Source organism: Musca vetustissima, unplaced genomic scaffold (genome assembly GCF_032173495.1).
Source record: "Musca vetustissima isolate MV318-11 ecotype Yass unplaced genomic scaffold, APGP_CSIRO_Mvet_v1 utg52781, whole genome shotgun sequence".
NCBI lineage: Eukaryota > Metazoa > Arthropoda > Insecta > Diptera > Muscidae > Musca > Musca vetustissima.
The window spans coordinates 11031-35024 of record NW_026881716.1 but is presented as its reverse complement, the minus strand read 5'-3'; the positions used below and the strand labels follow the sequence as shown (position 1 = coordinate 35024).

Here is a 23994-nt window from a genome sequence, read left to right as displayed (position 1 = left end):
AATATATAAAATAAGGAATATATTCTTATTTTATATATTTTTTATTTTATATATTTCTTATTTTATATATTTTTATATTTTATATATTTTTATATTTTTCATTTTATATATTTTATTTTACATATTATATTTTGTATAAAATATTTTTTACATTTAAATAAAATGTTACTTTTATGTTTTATATAAACTATTTTATAAAAAAAATGTTTTTTTATATTCCATATAAATATTTTATTCATATTATTTTTTATATTTTATAGTTTTTAAAGTTTGTTTTCTCTTTATTGTGAGATTTTTTGAAATTAATTAAAGCGTCAAAAGCAGCATGTCATTTGCCACCCGTCCGCCGTGTGTCAGGATGGCCGAGCGGTCTAAGGCGCCAGACTCAAGTGTAATAACTTGTTCAGTTTCAACTGAATTCGTACGATGAGCGTTCTGGTCCTCTCTGAGGGCGTGGGTTCAAATCCCACTCCTGACAAACTATTTTTTTTGCTTTTAAATATTTTATTGAACATTTTTAGGTAAGAATATTTCTAAAATATTTTGTAGATTTTATACCGCATGGAAAATTCCATAGTTCAATATTTTCTAACGTTCAGACTTCGCTTTACACGTTAAAAATCTGGAGATGGCCTCTACTCTCTATTTGGAGATTGCTTCCCATTATCTTTTCTGATATGTTGCTGCAATTTATATGGCCAATTTCGGTTCCTTATGTTCGGAATTATGGAGCACGCCATCTTCATCATATATGTAATGTGATGAATTGTATTTCTCCTTGTTGCGGTACAAGCATTTTTGGAAGTATTCCAGGCATATTATTACCTTGGTTAAGTTAGAATATACTTCTCGTTCCTGCTACACCATATCTATATATTTGGGATCAATTCGTGTGTATGTCCGTTCTTCGTTTGATTTTGCCATCCCACTATTCCTATGACCCACACTGTTGATTGTCGATGATGTAAATCGAAGTGGATCATTCCAGTTATAACGAGTATGGCTTCATTGAAGACCCTTCTGTATGATGAAGTATCCCGGTTCGCTGTCCCTCTTTTTAAAGACAATAGTTTTAATGGCATTTTTCAAAATCCTGTCAAATCCATTCGTGATCCCTACAGTAATACAATGTTGCTCATCTTTATGAGTATCTTTCTTTTCGTTTGGTAGTAGCCGAAAAAACGTTTTTCATTAGTCTAGTTAATCGATATGGTATTTTAGGAGCTGCATAATTAATCTGCTTTGTATAGGTATGACAGAAATCTATACTCATGGCTAGATATTTTAGAAATCAAATTGATGGGATGATTATGTCATATGATCTGTAGGTGGTTGGTAATTTGCAGTAGCTCTTTCCTTTCGGTCCAGTCCCTGAATACATAATTTGACTGTAAACTTTATTGACATAGTAGTTTCTGTCACTTATTCACATCTATTAAAGAAATAGACTGATGGAAGAAATTTGATCTAGTTTAATATGACCTCTCCCTATTATCTGATTAATTATGATTTGCACCAAACACCAAAATCATTACTTTTCTTCACGTCGAAGTCTCGAGTTCTTTTTAAACTCTTTTTATGTATCATGAAGTTTGTATTTAATTGGCTAATTTATCTATTGCCGTTTTTTTAACTCACCATTTTTTCTCCTTATATCTTTAAACTCTATACATCGATTCGATTAATCTAATGGTAGATTTCATTAATTTTCCATTAAATGTCTAACCAAAAGGCTAACGCCATCAAATTGCGAACCAAAGGCTAATGGAGGAAATTAAAGAAAAGAAATTAGAAGTAGGAAGTAATTTTCTGCAAAAGATCAATGTTCTTCAGTTAAGTGTTTAATATTACTGAAATTTGATATTGTTTAAAAAATATATATTGGCCTAAACGCGAAGCAGAAATATCTTTTCACAACTTACGAATTAAACTGAACCAACAAGTAATTTATCATGAGGCAAATTTGAGACCACGACCTCAGAGAGGAACAGAGGTCCTTTCACACGAATTCTGTTTGAACAGAAGGAATTAATACATTTGAGTCAGATCACTCGGTCATCCTGACATAAGATTGCAATTCTCAATGACATGAATATGAAATTTCTATACATACCGGAACTTGAAATAGCCTCTTTGTAAAGTAAAATCCAATTCTTAGTGCAACAATAATTAAATTTCCGCCATATCCAAGAAGGCATACATAAAAATTGCATTATATCATCATTGAGAATAAAAAAGTAATTTGTCAGGAGTGGGATTTGAACCCACGCCCTCAGAGAGGACCAGAACGCTCGTCGTACAAATTCAGTTTGAACTGAACAAGTTATTACACTTGAGTCTGGCGCCTTAGACCGCTCGGCCATCCTGACATAAGATTAGAATTCTCAATGACTTCATGAAGAAATTTCTATACATACCTGAATTCAAAATTAACTTTTTTGTTTTTTCGCCGAAAATAAAATCAACTTCGTAGTGCAACGATAATTAAATTTCCTCCACATCCAAGAAGACATACATAAAAATGCATTATATCACTGTTGTGTATAAAAAAGTAATTTGTCAGGAGTGGGATTTGAACCCACGCCCTCAGAGAGGACCAGAACGCTCATCGTACAAATTCAGTTTAAACTGAACAAGTTATTACACTTGAGTCTGGCGCCTTAGACCGCTCGGCCATCCTGACATAAGATTAGAATTCTCAATGACTTCATGCAGAAATTTCTATACATACCTGAATTCAAAATGAACTTTTTTGTTTTTTCGCCGAAAGAAAAATCAACTTCGTAGTGCAACAATAATTAAAATTTCGCCACATCCAAGAAGGCATACCTAAAAAAAAAATACCCTCAGAGAGGACCAGAACGCTCATCGTACGAATTCAGTTTGAACTGAACAAGTTATTACACTTGAGTCTGGCGCCTTAGACCGCTCGGCCATCCTGACTAATGGAAAATTTAGTTACCAATTTCGCATTTGATTGGTAATTAAAAAACGGGTACTGCAGATTGTCTATTTTTAAATTTTATAATTAGATTTGAGTTAAAAATAGTGCGTCGATCCCAAACCTTACCATAATATCTATAAAACTGTAATTTATATGGATTTATATTCTGCTTAAAATATTCTCTGAGCCTATGTAATTAAATAATATATTTCGTATAGGCGTATAAATGATACGAAGTGGAAAATTCATATATTTTTTTAAAGCTCCTTACAATAGCCCTGAGGTGTGACGCGAAATACCATCCCTCTTCCAAGCCAGGAAAATAATTTTTCAGGAGTGGGATTTGAACCCACGCCCTCAGAGAGGACCAGAACGCTCATCGTACAAATTCAGTTTGAACTGAACAAGTTATTACACTTGAGTCTGGCGCCTTAGACCGCTCGGCCATCCTGACCATTGGAATAGCAGAATATAACATCAATACTTCAGTTTGCAGAATAAAATTAGGGACCTGTAAATAATGAGTATTTTTTAGGTACTACAAAATATATGCCTTAAGATTCTTAAATATTATGATAATAATGAAGAAGAATATGATTTCAAGAAATTTATAATTCGTTTTAATTTAAAAATGGTTTGTCGAAATTATTTTGTGGACCCCAGCCGCAAAGATAATTGTCAATAAATTTTTAAAGCTCGGTTAAATATTTGCGAGCGTCTTTCCTGTTCCACGTCAATAAAATAATTTGTCAGGAGTGGGATTTGAACCCACGCCCTCAGAGAGGACCAGAACGCTCATCGTACAAATTCAGTTTGAACTGAACAAGTTATTACACTTGAGTCTGGCGCCTTAGACCGCTCGGCCATCCTGACATGCGTTTGGTTACCATTCGCAATGTCAATACTTTCCATACTCTCACTCTCTCCCGCTTTCCCCATCAACTACTCCGCTAGAAAAACTCCACAATTATCAAATTCGCGTAAATATTCTCATATTTCATGATTATTAGGCTACTTAATATGCCATGAACATAGTCATTCACATAAAATTTTAATATTCATAAAATATTTTAAAGGATGTGTTCGGAATATATAATGAGGAAAACTGTCGACTGGCTAAGTGAATGGATATGATGACTTATTGGCAATGTGCAATAGATTATTGAATACACCATGCCAGGCCATACCATGGAGTTGATGGACGACTATCACAGGCTAATAGAAGGCAGTGGGAATTTTTTTCTCCTCTCTTTTTTATTTTTCCAATGTCTAAGAATTTTGTATAAAAATTGTCCTTTTCACCATTCGTTTCTTTATTGGCCTTGTTCGTGTTCTTCTTTTTCTCATTTTACTTTTGCATATAAACAGCCAATTTGACCCATATCTTGTAGTTGCAGCAACGGATTTGAATCTGGTTTTTTCCTCATATTCCTATTTAATGGTTAACTCAACTGCTACTGGTGTTCACTTATTGCTCGTTCGTTGCACAAAAATGGTCTATAAAACTTAGCATCTGTTTCGAAAAACTTGCTGCTGCAATCCTATTTCGTGTAAGCATTCAACCTTATTTGAGTATTCAACACGTTTGTGGCTCTCAAAACAAATCAGTGAATAGCAACAACAACAATATCACTATCATCTCCTTTCTTTATTTTATTTTTTCTTCAGTTTTTTTCTCTTTTCTTTTCTTGTTTTATTTTTCTTCATTTCTATTGATGGCAGATTATTATAACCGTCATATTACACACAAAAAAGCATGGTCATGAATATGGTTAGCAGTGGCGATCATGGTTTGCCGATTTGGTATGAAAAGTATCGGAAAATATAGGACAATTTTTATGGATAGAATTGATATTAGAGGTCTTAATTATCCGAGGATTTTTTGACTATTTTATGTGGAAGGCTGTAAATCAGGAAATTGTCAAACCCTCGGAAAGGAATAAATGCTTCATCCTACAAATTCTGTCAAGCGTCCTCGGAAAATTCTAGAAGGCTCATTGAAAATACTAGAGGTCTCTTAGACTGCTCGGCCATCCTGACAATTAGAATATCGAAATATAAATTCATCATTTCAGTTGTAGAATAATTAAAGTGCTGAAAATAAAGTCTATTTTTAAGGTTACTCTAATCCATAGCCTTCAAGATTTTTAAATATTATGAACAGAAAAATATGTTGCAATTGAATGTTCTCGGTAATCTGATCTATGTAAAAGGAATGAATTCATAATTCGTCCCATAATATTGACAGCAGGCAGCTGCGTTTTCCATGCATCGTGGTTCGGGATCATTATGCCCGCTTATCTCCAAACACAGCTTTGAACTATCAAATTGTCTCTCCTACGCATTCTATTCGAACTGAATATGTTGTTACAATTGAGCCTGATGCATTCAACCGACCTGATGCATTCAACTTGAACTGAACAGATTGTTAAAGTCGATATTGATTTATTCCACCAACCATCATCCTGTGACATGATGAGAAAACATTAATTTCCCACGAGTGGAATTTGAAGCCGCCCTCAAAGAAGACCAGAAATCTCATCGTACATTCAGTTTGAACTGAACAAGTTATTACATTTGAGTCTGACGTCCCTAGACACCTCAGAAATTACGACTGTTGGAATACTTTTACGTCACTTCACGAGTAGTATAAAATAAAGCCCCAAATTATCGAATTGCCTCATGATACAAATTCTGTTTGAAGTGAACAAGTTATTACAATTGATTCTGATGAGACGACGAGAAATCTTCAGAGAGAACCAGAAATTCTATCGCATAAATTCTTTCTGAATAATATAAGTTATTACACTTGTGTCGGAACCATGAGTATTGGAATTTATCTACGTCACTGGTATCTACGTTGAGGTCCTCAGAATAATCTTTTCTTTCAGATACTCTAAAAATGTATCTTGATTTTCTAGATTCGCAAGCATAAAGATGAAACCAATGAATTTATAATTAGTGTCGATTTAAAAATAGTTTAACTCTTTTCTCAAAGACCTGTCTTAAAGACAACAGTCAATTAAATCACCCATTGCAACGCATTAAAATTTAAAGAATTTCTTGGGAAGCTCCTTCAAATAATTTTAAACGTTTTTCTTGTTGCAAGCCAAAAAAATAATTTGTCAGAAGTGGGATTTGAACCCACGCCCTCAGAGAGGACCAGAACGCTCATCGTACGAATTCAGATTGAACCGAACAAGTTATTACACTTGAGTCTGGCGCCTTAGACCGCTCGGCCATCCTGACATAAGATAATAATTCTCATAAGCGTGGTTAAAAATATTTTATATTTAGTTACATTCGGAACACCGACAATTGATGTCCTTTCGAAGTATTTTTTCCGCGTCAATCACATTAGAATAGACAAGATGATTAAAAATAGTGATTATATATCTTTTGAACATTAAAAAAATAGTTTGTCAGGAGTGGGATTTGAACCCACGCCCTCAGAGAGGACCAGAACGCTCATCGTACGAATTCTGTTAGAACAGAACAAGTTATTACACTTGAGTCTGGCGCCTTAGACCGCTCGGCCATCCTGACATAAGATTGTAATTCTCATTGGCTTCGGTAAGAAAATTATATACTTACTGGTTCCCTTTGTTTGATATTAGTTATGTTTAGGAAAATAGGTTAATTAACTTAAAAAGAGATTCCTCTGGAATTATACGAAAAACACATTTAAATATTTTTGAAAAAGTTTTTTTCACAAAAATTCTGTTTGATCAGAACAAGTTATTACAAAATCGAAATGTGATTATTTTTTTTAGTGTATAAGGACTTAAGCATATTGGACGTGAAGTATTTTATTTATAATATCTCGTTGAATGTAAAAAATAGTTTGTCAGGAGTGGGATTTGAACCCACGCCCTCAGAGAGGACCAGAACACTCATCGTACACATTCAGTTTGAACTGAACAAGTTATTACACTTGAGTCTGGCGCCTTAGACCGCTCGGCCATCCTGACTATTGATAAATGTATTATTTGATCGGGACAGTTTTTGCTCTTTAAAAATTACAATAAATTTTATAAGACTTTTTTTTTGAAAAATTGTTCAATACGGAATAATTTTTTTTAGTGTTTAAGGTCCGTATTGAATTTGCAATTTTTAATTTTTCAGGACATCCGTTTTTTTAAATTGAGCTTTGAAGAGTTTTTTGGTCGTCTTTTCCCATAACGACAACTCTATAAAGTCTCCTCTACCATCTCACACAAATCGGCAAACCGACCAACCATCGCATCCATGATAATGACCAGTGTCATGTATGCTACCACCATGGCTTTTGTTACTGCTGACATTTTCAAATTCAATAATGAAGTAGAGAAAGAAAAACCATAGCGTAATCGAGTAACCACAGGAAAATGATAATAAAAATTGGATTTTCATCATCTCTGTTTCTTTTCTACTATAAAATAACGAATGGTTAAAAATCTATTTCTGATTTATATGAATATTTGTTTTAAGCATTTTTTAAATAACTCTTTGGCTTTGGCATTGGAAAAGGAGACCAAGAAAAGGTGAAAAAAATGAAAGGAGAAATCTTCGTCGGCCACCCAATTCATCATTAATATTCAATCGTAGTATCATTCATTTATATGATATATGTCATCATACAATGAAATATGGGATGAGATGGGAGGCCAAATCGGATGGCTAGGATGGTGTGGGGGATTTGAATGCAGGTTTGTGTGATTTAAGAATTTAAGTAGTTAATGAGGATTACAGTTTTCACGTACAAAATTTATTTGTACTGATATTTTCACGTGGAAAAACTGCAAATGCTAGGGATTGATTTTGGATCTTCATCTGATAGCTATCGACCTATAAAATATGCAAATGGAGCATATAAGTATGGCCAAATAAGGACAGAAGAATATTTGGGACGATAAGAGAAATCATTAAGATGGATTTGAAACTAGGTGCAATCAGCTGAATTATATCAAAAAGGGCAAGTTATGAGTGGAGGCTAATCAAATCGAGACCAGCATTTGGACGACTGTAAGGTATTATGAAAAGGTTCGCATATATCCAGGAAACCCAGACCTAAAAAATTCGAAGCATGTAGAAAATTCATTCTGCTATACCACCGTGAAACCTGGTTTGTGTCTAACACCATCTGACAAAACCTATAGGAATTCATAAATAAATGCCACAGGATCATATGCCGAATCTGGGTCGGCACCATAAGTAAAGTAGACCTGAGGAACCTCGCCAACCAGGAACTCATACAACACCAGATAAAACAGAGGAAATGGATATGGATTGGTCAAACCCTAAGAAAAAACTGCAGTTTGCTGCGCATAATGAATACAATTTGAATTATACAATTCCAAAATTTATTCCAATTTTCTTTCATAATTTTTCATAATACGATTGCCATTTATTTACCAATTTTTTTTTTCAATTCTATTCTGAGAATGAACAGAAATAGCATGCCTGATGGTGAAGTGACCAATTTCCAGAGTATCGTTACCCTAACTCCAAAATTGTGGTTACAGAGGACCTTTGGATCTCGCTTTTGCTTAAAAAATCATCATGAGTGCCGACAGGTCTTTTGCATTGAATTTTATTTAAGCTTAAGCCTTTGGATCTCGCTTTAAAGTTGAATCATCAAGAGTATCACCAGGACTTCGGCCTTGAATTCTATCAAAACTAAGAAAAGACAGTTGGTTCTCTTCTAAGGTCACAGAAGGCTTTGGTCTCTTCTAAGATTACAAACGGCCTTTGGGTCTCTTCTAAGGTTACAGAAGGTCTTTGGGTTTTGCTTTAGCCTAAAACATCATGTGTGCCGACCTGCGGAACTTTGTACCTAGATTGGGGATAATAGCCATGGTTCCTTTACATTGAATTTTAGTTAAGATTTCAAGATGGTTGTGATTTGTTCTCACCTTAAATGGTTTTTGGCCAGGCCACCACCAGGTACCTGTCATTGAATTTTAGCGGTTGTACCATAGGTCGGTTTTCCACTGATCGATTATAGGGAGTGGACCACACGATCTACAGAATCTATCCAAGATAAGGGGACGGCAATTTGATATTCGTACGACTCAGGACTATGGCTTTGTCTGATAGGAGCAGGGAAGGAACGTGTGGAAAGATGAAATTCCTCCGTTCGGAAAATTTATTGCTCTACAGAACATAAATTCTATAGAAACAAATAGTCAGTATTTTTATAGGTCAACATTCTCAGCCCTGAAGATTAATTTTTTCTGTAGTAAAAAATTCTTCGTTCCTGATGATTGGATTTTCTATAGACAATTTTCTAGAGACGTAATTATTCGCTTACGAATCTTAAATAACTTCTACGGCATGTTTTAAGTCCCTTTAATTAAACCTAATTAAACCTTTCAAAGTTCATTTTATTACCATTAATACTTCGGAATCCCACCAGTTTTTTATTGGCAAATCATTGAAGTTTCTGAAAACATTAAATGTAAATAGATATTATTTTCCATCAGGTGTAATTGTGGTAATGACTGAAGAGGTAAAATGATATTGTAATGCAGGCGAATAAAGAACTGCGGAAGGTAGGGAATGAAGAATGTCTCTCGTAAAAAATATTCGATTAAATTGCTTTCATTTTATAATGGCAATGAAAAACCAACAACAACAACAATACTCCAGACAACTTAAAACCGCACGATGAAAAGCAGCTACTCGCCTACCTACCAATCGAGACGTCCCGCACACACAATAGCATTAAGTTTGAATGATTTACAAATTACTTTTACCAAACATAAACAGAACCGGAAACAGAAAAGGGTTTCACATTACACACACAAACACTTGAAAGATGAACACACACACTCACACTTTTACACTGTCACTCAGACACACTACTCACATTCCAACCACAAAATTGTTTCGAAATACTCGACATGAATGAAAAAAAAGTCGAAGCTAGACTGCCAAAACCAACCAAGCCAAGGGCAATATTTGACATCCTGTATGCGTGTGTTGGACCTATACAAAGACACGCCAAGGATGTTTTATGATCGCAAATGTTCCATGCATGATGGTATTTTTATTTCTTTGGGTAATATTTTAAATTTAATTTGCAAATTTTGCAAAAAATGAAATACAAAATTCTTATTCTTGTCACTGTTCATTGCAATTTGAAATTGTGAAATTTTAAATACCCGGAATTTATATGAATTGCTGGTTCCGAGGCACATTTATGTCCTGTGGAAGTAATGGGAAGGAAGTTTTCTTTTATTACACAAATTATTATTATTCAAAACTGGACTAGAGGAAAGGAGGAGTTTTTATAGAAAATTCACAGACCTCAGGACTTCGATTGTGTTCTATAAATAAGTTGAAAAAGCTCAAGCCCTGGAATACTTCTATAAAGTGGGTAATTGTCATATATGTAATAATGAGTTAAGTAATGATGGAGTTTGAGACCCTTGTCACATTACAGGTCAGTATAGAGAGGCCCTACTCAACGTCATATTCAAAATTCTTGCAACTATAATACAGAAAAGAATTCAAAGGCAAGTATCAAACGTTTTGAGAGATCAACCATCTGGCTAAATAGAAGCTGTATGGGCCAGACCAACGCTCTACAAGCCATAATAGAATAATCTATAGGAGGGCATACCCTTATGTATCTACCGTGCATCGCCTTCAAGAAAGTCTTCGACACCATGAGACGAACTTCCATATGGGAGACATTGAGCAAAAAGTGAGTGCCCAATAAAATAATACGAATAATAAGACCGATGTACAAAGATTCAAAACCCTCAGTTCTTCACCACGGGAACATACGCCAATCGTTTAGCACCAACGCGGAAATAAAGTCAGGACGCCCTCTGTCGTCCCTACTATTCACAATTGTACTGGATGAAATAATGAATGAAGTCTGCTTTCCGGGAAGAGGCATAACGGAATGATATCTGTCTTCTCTATAACAAGATACCCAACCTGCAGTAAAAAGTAGAAGATCTGGAGAGGTTGACTTGAGATTAATATCAAGCTATTGAATGCGTCGATAACCTTTTCTATCTAGGAATCATCGCAAAAAGTATTGGTGAGGCAGAAACGGACATAATGAAAATACTAATCAAATCGAGACCAGCATTTGGACCTCTGAAATATATATAGAGAAGCTCACATATATCCAGGTATCCCAAGCCTAAAATAGTCGAAGCATGTATAAAATCAATTCTGCTATACAGCAGTGAAACCTTACTTGTGTATAACAGCATCTGGATCATGCAAGAGGATCATATTTAGAATATTCAGGGTCAGCTCCATAACTAACGTAGAGCCGTGGAACCTAGCCAACCAGGAACTAATCTTAAATCACCTAAATTGGAAGAAATGGAGATGTATTGGGTATACCCTATGAAAAAATGTCCATAGTATAACCAAAATGTCGCTTGTATAATCCCCCTGATGATCATGAAATTGAGGTCGACAATGAAACACCTGAGACACAATGACCTTACCTAAGAATAGGTAAAAAACTACGCTAACTAACTGAGTAAAATTGCGATGTTTTGTGGAGGCCCTATGCTCCCAAGAGGATTAACGAAAAACAGTAGAGGGACTGTGCATAATGAATGTTATCTGAATTATACAATTCTAAAAATATATTCCAATTTTCTTTCATACTTTTTCATCCTATGATTGTCATTTATTCGCGAGGAAATTTTTAAATTCAGTTCATGTTAAACAAAGAATTATACCGTTTATTTATGTACAAAAGAATTCATAGACCCAGGTACCCAATGTGTTTCATATTACCCTAATTTGCTATAAATGAATGTAGTGGACCCCTACCAAACAAAACTATCAGTATTGATCCATTTTTGGGAAGGAAAAGATAACGTAGGTGCGACAAGTAACTTAACAGATGACAGTTTGGTTTCCAGTTAGTGTTAGTCGTAAAGAGATCGGACACTTCTCCTGGTCGATTTTTTTTCCATAGGATACTGAGACAGAGGGTCTCGCTTTAGATTAATTATTACTATGACATGTTCATTGCATTGAATTGCATATAAGGTAACTGAGAACCTTTGGGCATCGAGAAACTCAAAGGCCTTCTAAGTTTATATAAGGCCTTTGGGTTTCGCTTTAGCTTTAATCATCATGAGTGTCGACTGGTATCTGCTGTTAATTTAATATAACATTACTTGAAAACTACAGCTTCGAGGTAGTCAAAGAATATATATGTATATATAATATATTATAGTAAAATAGGGTAAATATATGTCTAATACCTTACCAAAAAGAACATTGCAAAAATTACTAAGAGAATGTAATCACCTTTTCCATAATTTACCAGAGTCATTAATTCACGTTTTATATTAGATGCTATGACGTTGATCTGTAATGAAAACATAATGAAATATATTCAATACGAAATACATTATATACATTATATAAATAATATCTTTCCGTTGGAGTTACAAAAAATCATTTGTTTTGCGTGATACACTGATTACAGTTTTTCTTTAATATTTCACAATTTTATGCCACCGCACTTCAAGACGATCACAAAAAGACTGGTTATTTTCAAACAAAATTCATCTTGCATTCATCCAGAATAACGGATTTTTTATGCAGACCAACCACCAAAAACCGTGTGTTTTTTCTTTAAGATCGCAAGAGACTCCACAGGATAAAAAGTTAGTCAATTGGTTCGGCTGATATTACATTAGGATCAAATTTGTAAATGGTACGGTATAAGTGTTGCTGGGACTAGCTACATAACAGCAAAAAACTACTTTTTGTGACTGTTGGGAGTGAATGTTTAAATATTTTTCTCTTCTTGACAAAAAGAGAACTGAGTTTTTTCTTTAACATCGCAAGTAACTCCTTCTCGCTTCCCATAGGATAAAAAGGTAGTCAATTGGTTCCTCTTGCATTACTTTAGGGTCAAATAAGTAACTTTTACGGTTTATAACTAGTGCTGGGACTAGTTACTACATACCATCAATTGGAATTTTCATTGCTAGCGGGAACTGTATCGGATTTTTGTCTATAGAAAAAATCACAGACCTGTAGTCTTAGAATGTTTTCGATAGAAAAAATCAAACCATCCTCAAACCTCACTGCCTTACCATAGATATTCCGTCGGGTAGCAACGCTTTTGATGATCTGGAGTTACGAATGACATATAGTTTCTCTCGGATGCTCCTCGAACTATCGGTTAAAATAACTGACACATTTTTTTTGGATCAATCACAGTTTCGTCTTTAAATGCGACTTTAGACTATTTGACTTTTTTCAATAAAAAAATCCAATCATCCTTAGACCTCATTCATATATTGTAGATATATTGTCCTCTTACAAAAAAAAAAATAGTTCATATATTTTGACAACTAAATTAACTGCTAAGCTGTCAAGAACTTAAAAACGAGAAACGTCAACAAAAATATAAATGGAAGAGCTTGTTTAGCTGCAGGCAACAGGATAGCGATGATGATGACTTACTCATCTCAATTCTCTTTTAAAAATATGTCAGATGGATGATGAATGTACCTCTGTGATAGTTAGTCAGACATAATGTCACGAGAGGCAGACATACACACAAATCCTATTATATGAAAATCAAGCGCAGACATATGTGGCTAAAGAACAGGGACGAAAAGTCAGCCAAGAAAATTTAAAAATGCATTTATGGGAAATAGTATTAGGGAAATAGATTGTTCGGATAATAAAACGATGTATACTAGAAAGATGGTATCCTAAAAAATCCATTCCTCAGGCTATTCAAAAGGATTTTGCAAACAATTCAAATAATCACTCATTTAGTCTGGATTCCATTGAAATCAGCTGACCTTTGACATTATTAAAATTTTTCGTGTTACTCATTCTGGGGGCACAGGGCTCCTCAAATAGACTTTGTTAGTTTCGTTAATAGATGATTAGTCTGCTGCAATTGGTCCTGGCATATATCATTGGTTAGAAGCAACGCCTGCTTTAATTTTGTACAGTGGTTGTTGTAACAGTCTTGCGCTGGATCATCCAGCTGTTTTAGGACTACCACACAGATTCTGTCTGTTCCCAACACTTTAGATGATTTAACACTAAGGATGACATATGCAACATCACTCTCGGAATGCTTGACAAAATGTCGGTTAAAATAACTGGCGCATCTTTATGGGATCCTTTACAGGTTCTGCATTAAATGTGACTGAAGTCCTATCCTATCTTTCCATGGTTCGAGGGCGACTTAACTGTTGCTCATAGTTTACTCACACTGGCCCCAATGTTGCAACACTTTCGATGCTCTAACCATTTATTCCGCGTATGCTCTGCGACTTGCCGGCTGTCCTCAAACGTAAGTTCCCCGACCCTGGGATATGCTGGGTAAGATCTGCGGAGCTCATCACGCTCATTTAGTAGTCCAACTGCACCTACTGAAAATTATGGCGGGTATTCGAACAGCAGATATAAATCTGGCGCCTGTAGCTGAATTTTCTTCCTGCTACCGGTTTTACTGAAGTACTGAAAACTTTCTCTAAAATTGTGGTTAGTTATATCTCTGAAACCCAGCCAGTTTGTTATCCTGTGCCATGGAAAGTGCTCCGTTCAGAGGTGATATGATCAGGGAGTCATTTAATGATGGGTGGTATTTTTCAAAAGAAATTACGGGCTGTCAGTTAAGGTCAATTGTCAAACTGAGTGACACGATGTTTATATCTGGCGAACTATGACACTTTCCACTTGTTCTGGTGGGAGCATATTCATTCTTCGAGCAAAATATAGAGCTTTCACTGGCAGAACTGTACCTCTGTTCATTACCTAAAAAGGAATGCCACAATTCATGGTACGTATTGAAGTCTCCTAGTACCAAATGGTTGTTACCATCCAACAAAAAGCCAATTCTAGGTAAATAGCGTAGTTCACAGCTAATCGCAGTAATATACACGCTATGAACTCTAGAATCTAGCTCAAAAAAAAAATAGTTCTGTATTTATATGTTGTGGAGTGGGAGATCCTTACATATTTTGATTTGCCATTCTCCGCTGGGTGGTGCATTCTTAATTTATATTATCGTAGATGCCGAAGTTGGTTATTAGAATGTCTGATCTTTTCGTATGCATGTCATATAGAGGTAGATTTTAGGAAAACCGCTTTCAAATAGTTTTCCTGTTCTTGCTTAGGACTCGAATCTATGATTCATCGGTCACAAGTAACATAAATACAAGTTTGTTTGTACCTGACCTAGTTGATTGGTGCTGCCATCTACCATAGCCTAGAAACAACACATTCTAGAATGTTGTGCAGTGATTGGGGATCTTGTTGCCATTTTCCTCTGGGTGGTGCTACTTCCTGTCATTCTTCTTCTCTTGATACCGAAGATAGTTATTAGAATACAATTTTTACATTTGAAACCGTGATTCACCGGATACAAGCAACATTACGACAGTTTTGCTTCTGCCTGTCATAGGTTTGGGTCTGCTATTTACCATTGCCTAGAAACAGCGCCTCTTTGAATTATGTGCACCAATGGTGGTCCGTGCTTATCGAGTGTAGTTCTTTTAATCTAAGCTACGCTATCTCCTGTCATTCCTATTTTATCAGGGATTTTCGGATGCATTACATCTGAGTAGTGGATATAAGTCCCTTATTACAACTATTCGACGATACTTTGGAATAATTGTTCTACCTCATCTGGGATTGAAAAACGGGATTCATCGGGAAAATGTAACATAAACAGAAGTTTTCTTTGTGCCTGTCCTATGAGACTGCTGGTGCCATCTATCATTGCCTAGGGAAAACACCACCTTGGATTTTTGCAGTGGTTGGGATTCATGCTAAGTTAGTGATCTCATTTTCCTCTGAGGGTCGCTATGTGATGTTATCCTCATTCGTTGATGTCAGAGTTGGTTATCAGAATGTCAAGGGACATTTCGGATGTATTTCATCTGAAACCACTTTAGACAAATGTTTCCTACAACGCTGCGAGTAAGATTCCTACTCGGTATCCATCGAACACAAGTAACATAACCCCACTTTTTTTCGTGATAGTTTCAAGTAACAATTTTGTTGATTAAATTTACTTCTCAACTATTCCGAACCATCATCCATAACAGAAGTGGTGACACCGAGTGAAATTACCACATGGAACCAAACACCCACATAACGTTTAGTGAAATTAAAAAAGAAAACAAAGAACGAAACATGAACCAAGACAAGGCGAACAGCAAATCTCCACTTTCTCCCCCCATGCCTTCGCTGGTTGGCGACCATCATCTAACAAGCGCAAATCTATTAATCATTTAACGCACCACAAAACAAAACTATGCAACTTATACATTATCTAAGCTTGCTGGTGCCGGTCAAGCGTTCGGAGAGGCAGGAGGTAAGCAAGCAATCTGTCTTGGTAAACTAATGTTTCTTTCAACGCCACGCAAAGCTACACTTGGCCACTGGGGTGCTATAATGAACTTGGCGGTTACCACATTTTTCTTTCGTGTTGCTGTTACAACAACATTGACACATAACAGAGCTCGAACATAAAAGAGTAGAATCCCGTCCCGGCAATGGGCCAAAGTCAAAGTGTAGGGACCGAACCGCACCGGACCACACATGCACATTATTATTGTATGCCAAATATGTCACTGACACGTGACACTTATCATCATCTGCAGCAACAGCAAAGGCAGCTGCGGCGTTGGTGGTTTGTTATCCACGAATGGATTTATCAAATAGATTTGGCCTGGACATTAAATGTGACAACATGACGACGTGGAGGAAGAAGAAGTATTACACGAAGGCAGTGAATAATAAATAAGTACAAGTGTAAGGTTTAAATGGATTTTTTTGTTTCTCTGTCGTCGTCGTATGGGAAACTAAGGTGATGGACGTATATACGTGTGTGGTCTTTGATATACTTCTCCAAAAGGGCAGTCATGTAAAGAATTTCAAATATGCCTTGGTGTTATGTCCTGGAAGGGATTTTTATTAATTAAGTAAATTAAGAGAAAGGTAAAGAAAGAATGGGATAAGAGGTAAAGAGATAGAGTGTACTGAGTGAAAAATTTTTGAGAACTGTGAGAAAGAACATTGTATAAATACTTATAACGCCGATTAAATTTGCTTCCTATTGTAGAGCATACCCCTTCTGGTACTAGGGATTTCAGTGATCACCATGAGGGAAACAGTGCAGGTAGAGCCAATTGATGACTCCACGTTCTGCAGGGTAAAGAGGATGCCCCCACCAGAATAAGGGAAGAGTGTCACAGTTCGCCAGACACAACCATTGTATCACCCTGTCGACGTCCTCTGGCACCCCGTCATTTCTATTGGGTCAGATCACTTCCCCATAATCGTGAACCATACTGGCCGACGACTTCACTTTTGTCACCATAAGGTAAGACATTTGAGGCATTAATCCTCCCCAGCATTAGGTAAGTTATACAGTTGCGAACCATTAATATGTTTGAGGACAACGATAGAACTTACATCCGACCAACGTTCTGCAGGGTAAAGAGGATGCCCCCACCAGAATAAGGGAAGAGTGTCACAGTTCGCCAGACACAACCATTGTATCACCCTGTCGACGTCCTCTGGCACCCCGTCATTTCTATTGGGTCAGATCACTTCCCCATAATCGTGAACCATACTGGCCGACGACTTCACTTTTGTCACCATAAGGTAAGACATTTGAGGCATTAATCCTCCCCAGCATTAGGTAAGTTATACAGTTGCGAACCATTAATATGTTTGAGGACAACGATAGAACTTACATCCGACCAAGTTTGAAACTTTGGATAATCAATTATCGTACGTGGAGTTTCGGAGAAGTCCAAACTCAGTAGAGTGAAGCGGGAAATTCATGTGTAGTGATATCTCCGGAACTTTTCCGGTATTCCTCGCCTTCCAGACGGCATTGAGATCGGTTCGTATGCAAATGATTGTATGATTATGGCATTGGGTTCTTTTGTTGAGATCATATCACTCATTTGCTGCAAGAGAGGCATAACTCAAAAAAGGCATACAATTCCGACCACCAACCACCCAGAAATTCTCGGGGTTACATTCGACAGCATGTTCAAATCGTCTGCGAAAAGCACAGATATATGCGATAAGTTGAAAAGTAGGAACAACGTCCTCATGTCGCAGCACTTGGGGCGCAGATAAGGAAACCTTGTTGACTTCTTACAATGCGATATGCCGGTATGTACCAGTGTTTTCTGCGAACACAAGTCCACGTAAAGGAGAAGTATTCAGACATGCTAGAACACCGCCATGAGAACTGCTGCTGGTTCTATGTACCCGATTGAATCGAAGTAGTCAACAAATCCAAGTTATTTTTGTCATTTGAAGGGTTTTCACCCCGGAATGGCTGTCAATCTGAATTTTTTTGTTTTGCCAGAACTGCATTCACACCAGATAACTTTTGGCGAGATGCATGGGATGTAGAGAATGCATAGAGCTTCGAAGCTCTCCTGGATTTACCCGGATTTAGGAATACTGTGTAGAAGTTCCGTTGCCGAATGCTGCGGATTCTCCCCTCAGTTTCCTTAACAGCAAAATCGCATATTGCTGTTTGACACTCCAAAAACCCATCGATATTCTACGCAATAGTATCAGCGAAATTTTTGAGTATAGCAGTCGAAGAAGAATTGTTGTATCTGCGATTGAAGAAGTTTGTACGGAAGGATTGCACTAGTATCGCACGAAGAGAGGACTTCAGTTTCTGAGATGAGACAGTTATTTTAGACGGGATTCTGTCAAGCATCCCGAGAGGGAAAGGGCGAAACTAAGTGCACTAAGATAATATAAGATCTCTCCCCGCCGGGGAGGTTTACAATCAATCAATCTTCCAAAGGGTGTTCCCGCTACTGAAGCCAGCCAAGCATGCCAAAAGTGTATCAGAAAGGCCGACTCACCTTTTACGCCAGTAGGTAGTAGTAGTAGGCATTACTCCTCTGGTTACATTCAATGTAGAAGTATTCAGACCTGTTAGAACGCCGTCCTGAGAACTGGAACAGGGTGCCTCCTTGCATTCTCATTAAAACACTCTATCCAATACAGACCTATATCGCTTGAACTGTCATTAAATATATGGTATATAAATCGAGTGTGGAACATATCGTACATCAGATTATAGTCTAGTTTAAGAGGTAATAATCTCCTGGCATCAAGGGATATTAATGTCGCTAACTAGCTATGGCAGCTCTGATCGAGTAACGTGACGGGTTAAACTTTTTTTCAGTCAATAAGGATATATCCAAATGGATAAGAGGCGATATATGCCTTTCGATATATTAAATTTCTGTTCATATCAGTTTCTTTATGTATTAAATTTTTATTACATTTTCCGCTAAGAACCTTTTTCTACCTATAGAATAAACTTTGAAGGGTCTGCTACCTGTAGTAGGTCTTTTCAAGGGTATTCTGTCTATTCAAGACCTTTAGACAACTAAGGCCTTCTTCTATCTTTAGAAGATTCTATGAAGGCCTTTTCAAGGGTCTTATCTCTATTTAAGGTCTTCTGTCCTTTGAAGGGTATGCTGCCGATAGGAGGCCATTTCAAGGGTCTTCTGTCGATTTAAGACCCTCTAAAGGGTCATCATTCTATGGAAAACTATTTGTTCTTACCAGTTTCTCTATGTGCCGTTGTGCGTATTTAAACAATTTAGATTTTCCGCTAAGAACTTCTCCTAATAGAAGACTCTTTGAAGGGTCTGCTACCTATAGTATAACATTTCAAGGGTCTTCTGTCTATTTAAAGCACTCAGAAGGGTCTTCATTCTCTTCTCTTCAAAACTCTTTGAGGAATTCTTAAATATATTTTGTATTAAATTCCTGTTCTCATGAGTTTATCTATTTGCTGTTATTCGTATTTAAAAAATGTAGATTTCCCGCCAAGGAAAATCCTTGATAAGACATATTACAAAAAAATAAACGCCGATTTTATCCAATTTGTTTTCTAACGAATTTTGCGGGACAGAAAGTAATCAAGTTACCAAATAAATAAAACCAGATACCGACTCTCAGGGACATTTAAATAAAAACGAACGATAAAGGAAAATTGTGAGAACCGCGGTTCACAAAAAAAGTATATAAAAATAGTTAAATGACATAACATAAAATTAACAGACAGTTATTGCATTTATACAAAATCCTTGTTAAATGATTCACAACGACATAAGGATAGCTTAAGAGTCCTTGGTCGTCCAACAAGCATATTTTCCTCTGCCCAAACTTAACACATACACCATAGATTGACAACCTACCAGCCTTTGGGTCATATGTGAAGATACGAAATCTCGTAAGAAATTAACACAACATTGAGTGTGAGCGGAGGAGGAGGTGGTGAGAAAGTCAGAGGGGAACATCACAATTTTAACACTCATGACTTGACTTTTGTTGCTGCAACATATTGTGGCACACACACATATTTACTCATCATTTCCAACAGCATTTTGGGGTGGCAAAACACTGGGATACCAACTTAAAAAATACTCCTCTTCTCTGGCTACAATGTCCTGTAGATTCTCTTGTCGTTTGTTCCTTTTTGTTCTACGTCCTTTTTTTACGTTTTTTCTCTTCTTTTGTAATATTTTCGGTTTTTATGTTTACGACCTCTGAACCTCATAAAAATGTTGGACATTTTGATTTTATGTGCCATTTTGTTATAACATTGTTGGACATTTATTTCATATTTAGTCCGCCCTCGCATATAAAAGGATGCGGGTGTAATTCCACTAAATCTCTGCATGTGTCAGCCATTCGTATGAGTTATGTATTTGACTTAATTTGCAGGATATAGATATTTTCATAGAGAGAACTTATAATTGGAAACGAGGCAGTTATTTATATAGTTATTTGACTAAATGAATCAGAGGAAGTAAAAAATACGTTAAAATTTTTAGATTAGAAGAACCTCCTAAAAGTCTAATCAGTCCACCATAGGAGAAAATGCATTTAGTGGCCTTAAAATAATTTCCTAGACACCAGTCCCTCTCAAGAGTTTGCTATACAAAGAAGAACCCTTAATAGGTCATTAGATCATCATTCAGAGGGTCTTCTATAGATTGTAGAAACTTGAAAGCAGAGAATATGCTGGTCGTCTATAAAAAGTAGATCCCGTAAGTTGATTTTCTGTAAACGAAAGAATTTGTCTTCAATAGGCAGAATACTCATGATAGGTACTCCAATAACATCTATCTAGAAGGTCCGCATTTTCACTCCATGAAATTATTTTTTACTAGCGAAAATCATTTAATCGCACATTTTATTATAGAGTAACCTTCAAAAGTTTTTTCAATATCCAAACGATTTTTATGAGGCAACTGATTATATTTTGTAGACGCCGAGCCCTACGAATACACAAAAGAATCCTAATGTACTCTTCAGGGGTAATTTATAAACTGTAGACCTTATTAAGTAGGATCTTCCTTATGGGACATATGATCCGAACTCTTTCCTCGTGTAAATTGTTATGTGTCATTCAGAATTGACTTCCTATCGTGTTCAGGCGGAATAATCGTTTTGCCCAAAATCATGAAGAGCTTTCGTTGGGTCTACGAAGACTCACCAGTCGACATTTTCAGGAGTACTATTCAGAATTGACCGTGGCTCAAACGGAACAGCTATCACCTAACCAGTTTCTCCGGAGAAACAGGCGACTATTTGCTTCGAAATGCTTCTTCAAACAACATTCGTAGGAATCGGCTCACATTTGAATACCCATGATGATGCCGATACCCATGATTGCCTCTGCCTTTCTCGTTTAGTTTGATATCTTTCGGCTAATCAGATCAAAAGACTTAGGAAGTGGGAAGGGCTATCTGGCTACTTGTCAAAGCTTGAGTGGACGAACATTTAGTCAGGAAGGAACTATCAGACGTCATTCGAATAGGGTCATATATGATGAAGCACAGCTGAATGATTATCTCTCGGCTCCATATATTTACTATACCTTTTGGGGTCTAAATTTGAATGGTAAAAAGTGCTCTGGTGTGATGATAACGGGTACCATGCGGCCCTACAAATAGGTCTTCATAACGTGGAGGTGAAAGACAAGATGAAGTAGCTGGGAATCATTTTTCATCAGAAATATCATTTCAATAGGTATAGATATTTTACCCTGTTTATAGCCTTCTTCACCTATCATGACATGTTAAGGATGCACGGCGTGCGAACTCTCGAATGCCTTTTCAGTTTTGGTTGGCGTCTCGCCTTATCAGATGGAAAGGCCTAGGAAATGGGCGCGAAAAGTTATCTGGCTACTATGATGGCTGATATGATTTAGAGGACTAACTATTAACCAGGACGGAACTATCAGATGACATTCCAATATAACCATTTGTAATGAGGCACAGCAGAATGATTATCTTTCGGCTCCAGCTATTTTATTTTATGCTGGTCTAAAGTTAAAATGTAGAAAGTGCTCTGATGTAATGATAATATCGTGGAGGTGAAAGACAGAATAAAGGTCAAAGCAAAAGAGGTATTCTTCAACTAAGTATATATATTGATGTATCGACAGATTATCCGGCCCATGATTGGCAATGCCTTTCCAGTTTTGGTTGGCATTTCGACTTATCAGGTGGAAGGTTTAGGAAGTGGCTTCGTAGGGTTCTGACTATTTGTGCAGGCTTGAGTGGATAAATATTGATTCAGGACGAAACTGTCAAGGGGAGATGAAGGACGTGATAAAGTACCTGGGATTAATTTTTCATCAGAAATTTGATATCAACAGGCATATAGAGGTCTTCTTCAGCTATCATAGAAGAATCATGGTGGTCGAACTCCCATAGTAAAGCTATTTCATATCGACAAATTATCGAACCGATAATTGTTTATGTCTGTCCAGTATGGATTGACACTCGTCTAATCAGCTTGAAAGGCTTAGGATGTGGACGCAAAGGGATCCCTGGCTACTTGTGTAGGATTGAGTGGACTAACATTTAGCCAGGACGGAACTATCAGACGACATGGGCGAACTTCAAAGTAAAGATGTTGATATATCGACAGATTATCCGGCCCGTGATTGCCTATTCCTTTTCAGTTTTGAGGCAGGACGTCTGATAGTATCGTCCTGCCTCAAAACTGAAAAGTCATTCAAATAGAGTCATCTATGATGAGGCTCATCTGAATGAGTTAAATAATGAAAAGTGCTCAGCTGTAATGATAACGTGTACCGTCTGGACCTACAAATATATATGTATATAATGGAGGTGAAAGACAGGGCAGAGTACTAAGAGTAATAACTTCCATAAGAAATATCATTTCAACAGGCATAGATATTTTACCCTGGCTAGAGCATTCTTCACATATCATAGATGATCGGAGTACTAACTGCCGAAGTAAAGCTGCTTCCCAGTTTGGTTTGATATATCTCGTCTTATCAGATAAAAGGCCTAGGAAGTGGGAGCAAAGGGTTCTATATCTACTTGCATACGAACTAACATATAATCAGGATGGAACTATAAAACGACTTTCGAATACAGCCATCTATGATAGAACAGGAGCCGAGTAAATTGATAACGAACTGCAAAATAGATCAGTTGAGAGTACCCTTCGTTACGTCCACGGTGTGGAAGGTTTGAGGAGCAGAAAGAACCAGATATGTTAAATGGAATGATATTTCGCTGAAGTAAATAAACCATCGCTGTGTGATGGTTGGGATGACATGGCAGATAACATGCCTGCATGAACTGTGTAGTAATCAACCCATTTTGCTGCTTCAATGACAGCGAGTTGATCGACGTTCGCCGAAGTGTCATATTTTGTACCGTTTTGCAAGGAGTTTATCTATGGGGATCCGACGGAAATGTTAAGTTACAAATTGAGCCTTTTTGCACCAAGCATCTTTAACATGAACAAAGTAATGATATTCGGACCGAGGGCTTCGAGATAATTGCCCCTACCGCTATCTGGAAGTGAATGATAGGGGCTGCAAGGAAGATTTTTATTTATTTTAGATTTTAATTGTTCCAACCATATATAGCTTATATTATCTAGGACTAATGCATTTATTTCTGCACTTCTGTAGATAAAGACTATCCATACTGAGATTTTCTAGACTGAAGGCTTCTTAAGAATGCTCCTACGAATTGAAGAACGTTAAA

General features: G+C 36.7%; 6 non-coding genes across 6 annotated transcripts; 1 reads left to right on the top strand and 5 right to left on the bottom strand.

Annotated features, from left to right (window-relative positions):
• Positions 1 to 352: 352 nt before the first annotated feature.
• Trnal-caa (transfer RNA leucine (anticodon CAA)) lies at positions 353 to 478 on the top strand. The gene is made up of 2 exons: positions 353 to 390; positions 434 to 478. It is a non-coding gene; the product is annotated as a tRNA-Leu (tRNA).
• A 1765-nt stretch (positions 479 to 2243) lies between these two features.
• Positions 2244 to 2369, bottom strand: Trnal-caa (transfer RNA leucine (anticodon CAA)). Its single transcript has 2 exons — positions 2332 to 2369; positions 2244 to 2288 (listed from the first exon to the last, which is right to left on the bottom strand). It is a non-coding gene; the product is annotated as a tRNA-Leu (tRNA).
• Positions 2370 to 2557: 188 nt separating this feature from the next.
• Trnal-caa (transfer RNA leucine (anticodon CAA)) lies at positions 2558 to 2683 on the bottom strand. The gene is made up of 2 exons: positions 2646 to 2683; positions 2558 to 2602 (listed from the first exon to the last, which is right to left on the bottom strand). It is a non-coding gene; the product is annotated as a tRNA-Leu (tRNA).
• Positions 2684 to 3691: 1008 nt separating this feature from the next.
• Positions 3692 to 3817, bottom strand: Trnal-caa (transfer RNA leucine (anticodon CAA)). The gene is made up of 2 exons: positions 3780 to 3817; positions 3692 to 3736 (listed from the first exon to the last, which is right to left on the bottom strand). It is a non-coding gene; the product is annotated as a tRNA-Leu (tRNA).
• A 2547-nt stretch (positions 3818 to 6364) lies between these two features.
• Positions 6365 to 6490, bottom strand: Trnal-caa (transfer RNA leucine (anticodon CAA)). Its single transcript has 2 exons — positions 6453 to 6490; positions 6365 to 6409 (listed from the first exon to the last, which is right to left on the bottom strand). It is a non-coding gene; the product is annotated as a tRNA-Leu (tRNA).
• Positions 6491 to 6789: 299 nt separating this feature from the next.
• Positions 6790 to 6915, bottom strand: Trnal-caa (transfer RNA leucine (anticodon CAA)). Its single transcript has 2 exons — positions 6878 to 6915; positions 6790 to 6834 (listed from the first exon to the last, which is right to left on the bottom strand). It is a non-coding gene; the product is annotated as a tRNA-Leu (tRNA).
• Between the last annotated feature and the right edge of the window lie 17079 nt (positions 6916 to 23994).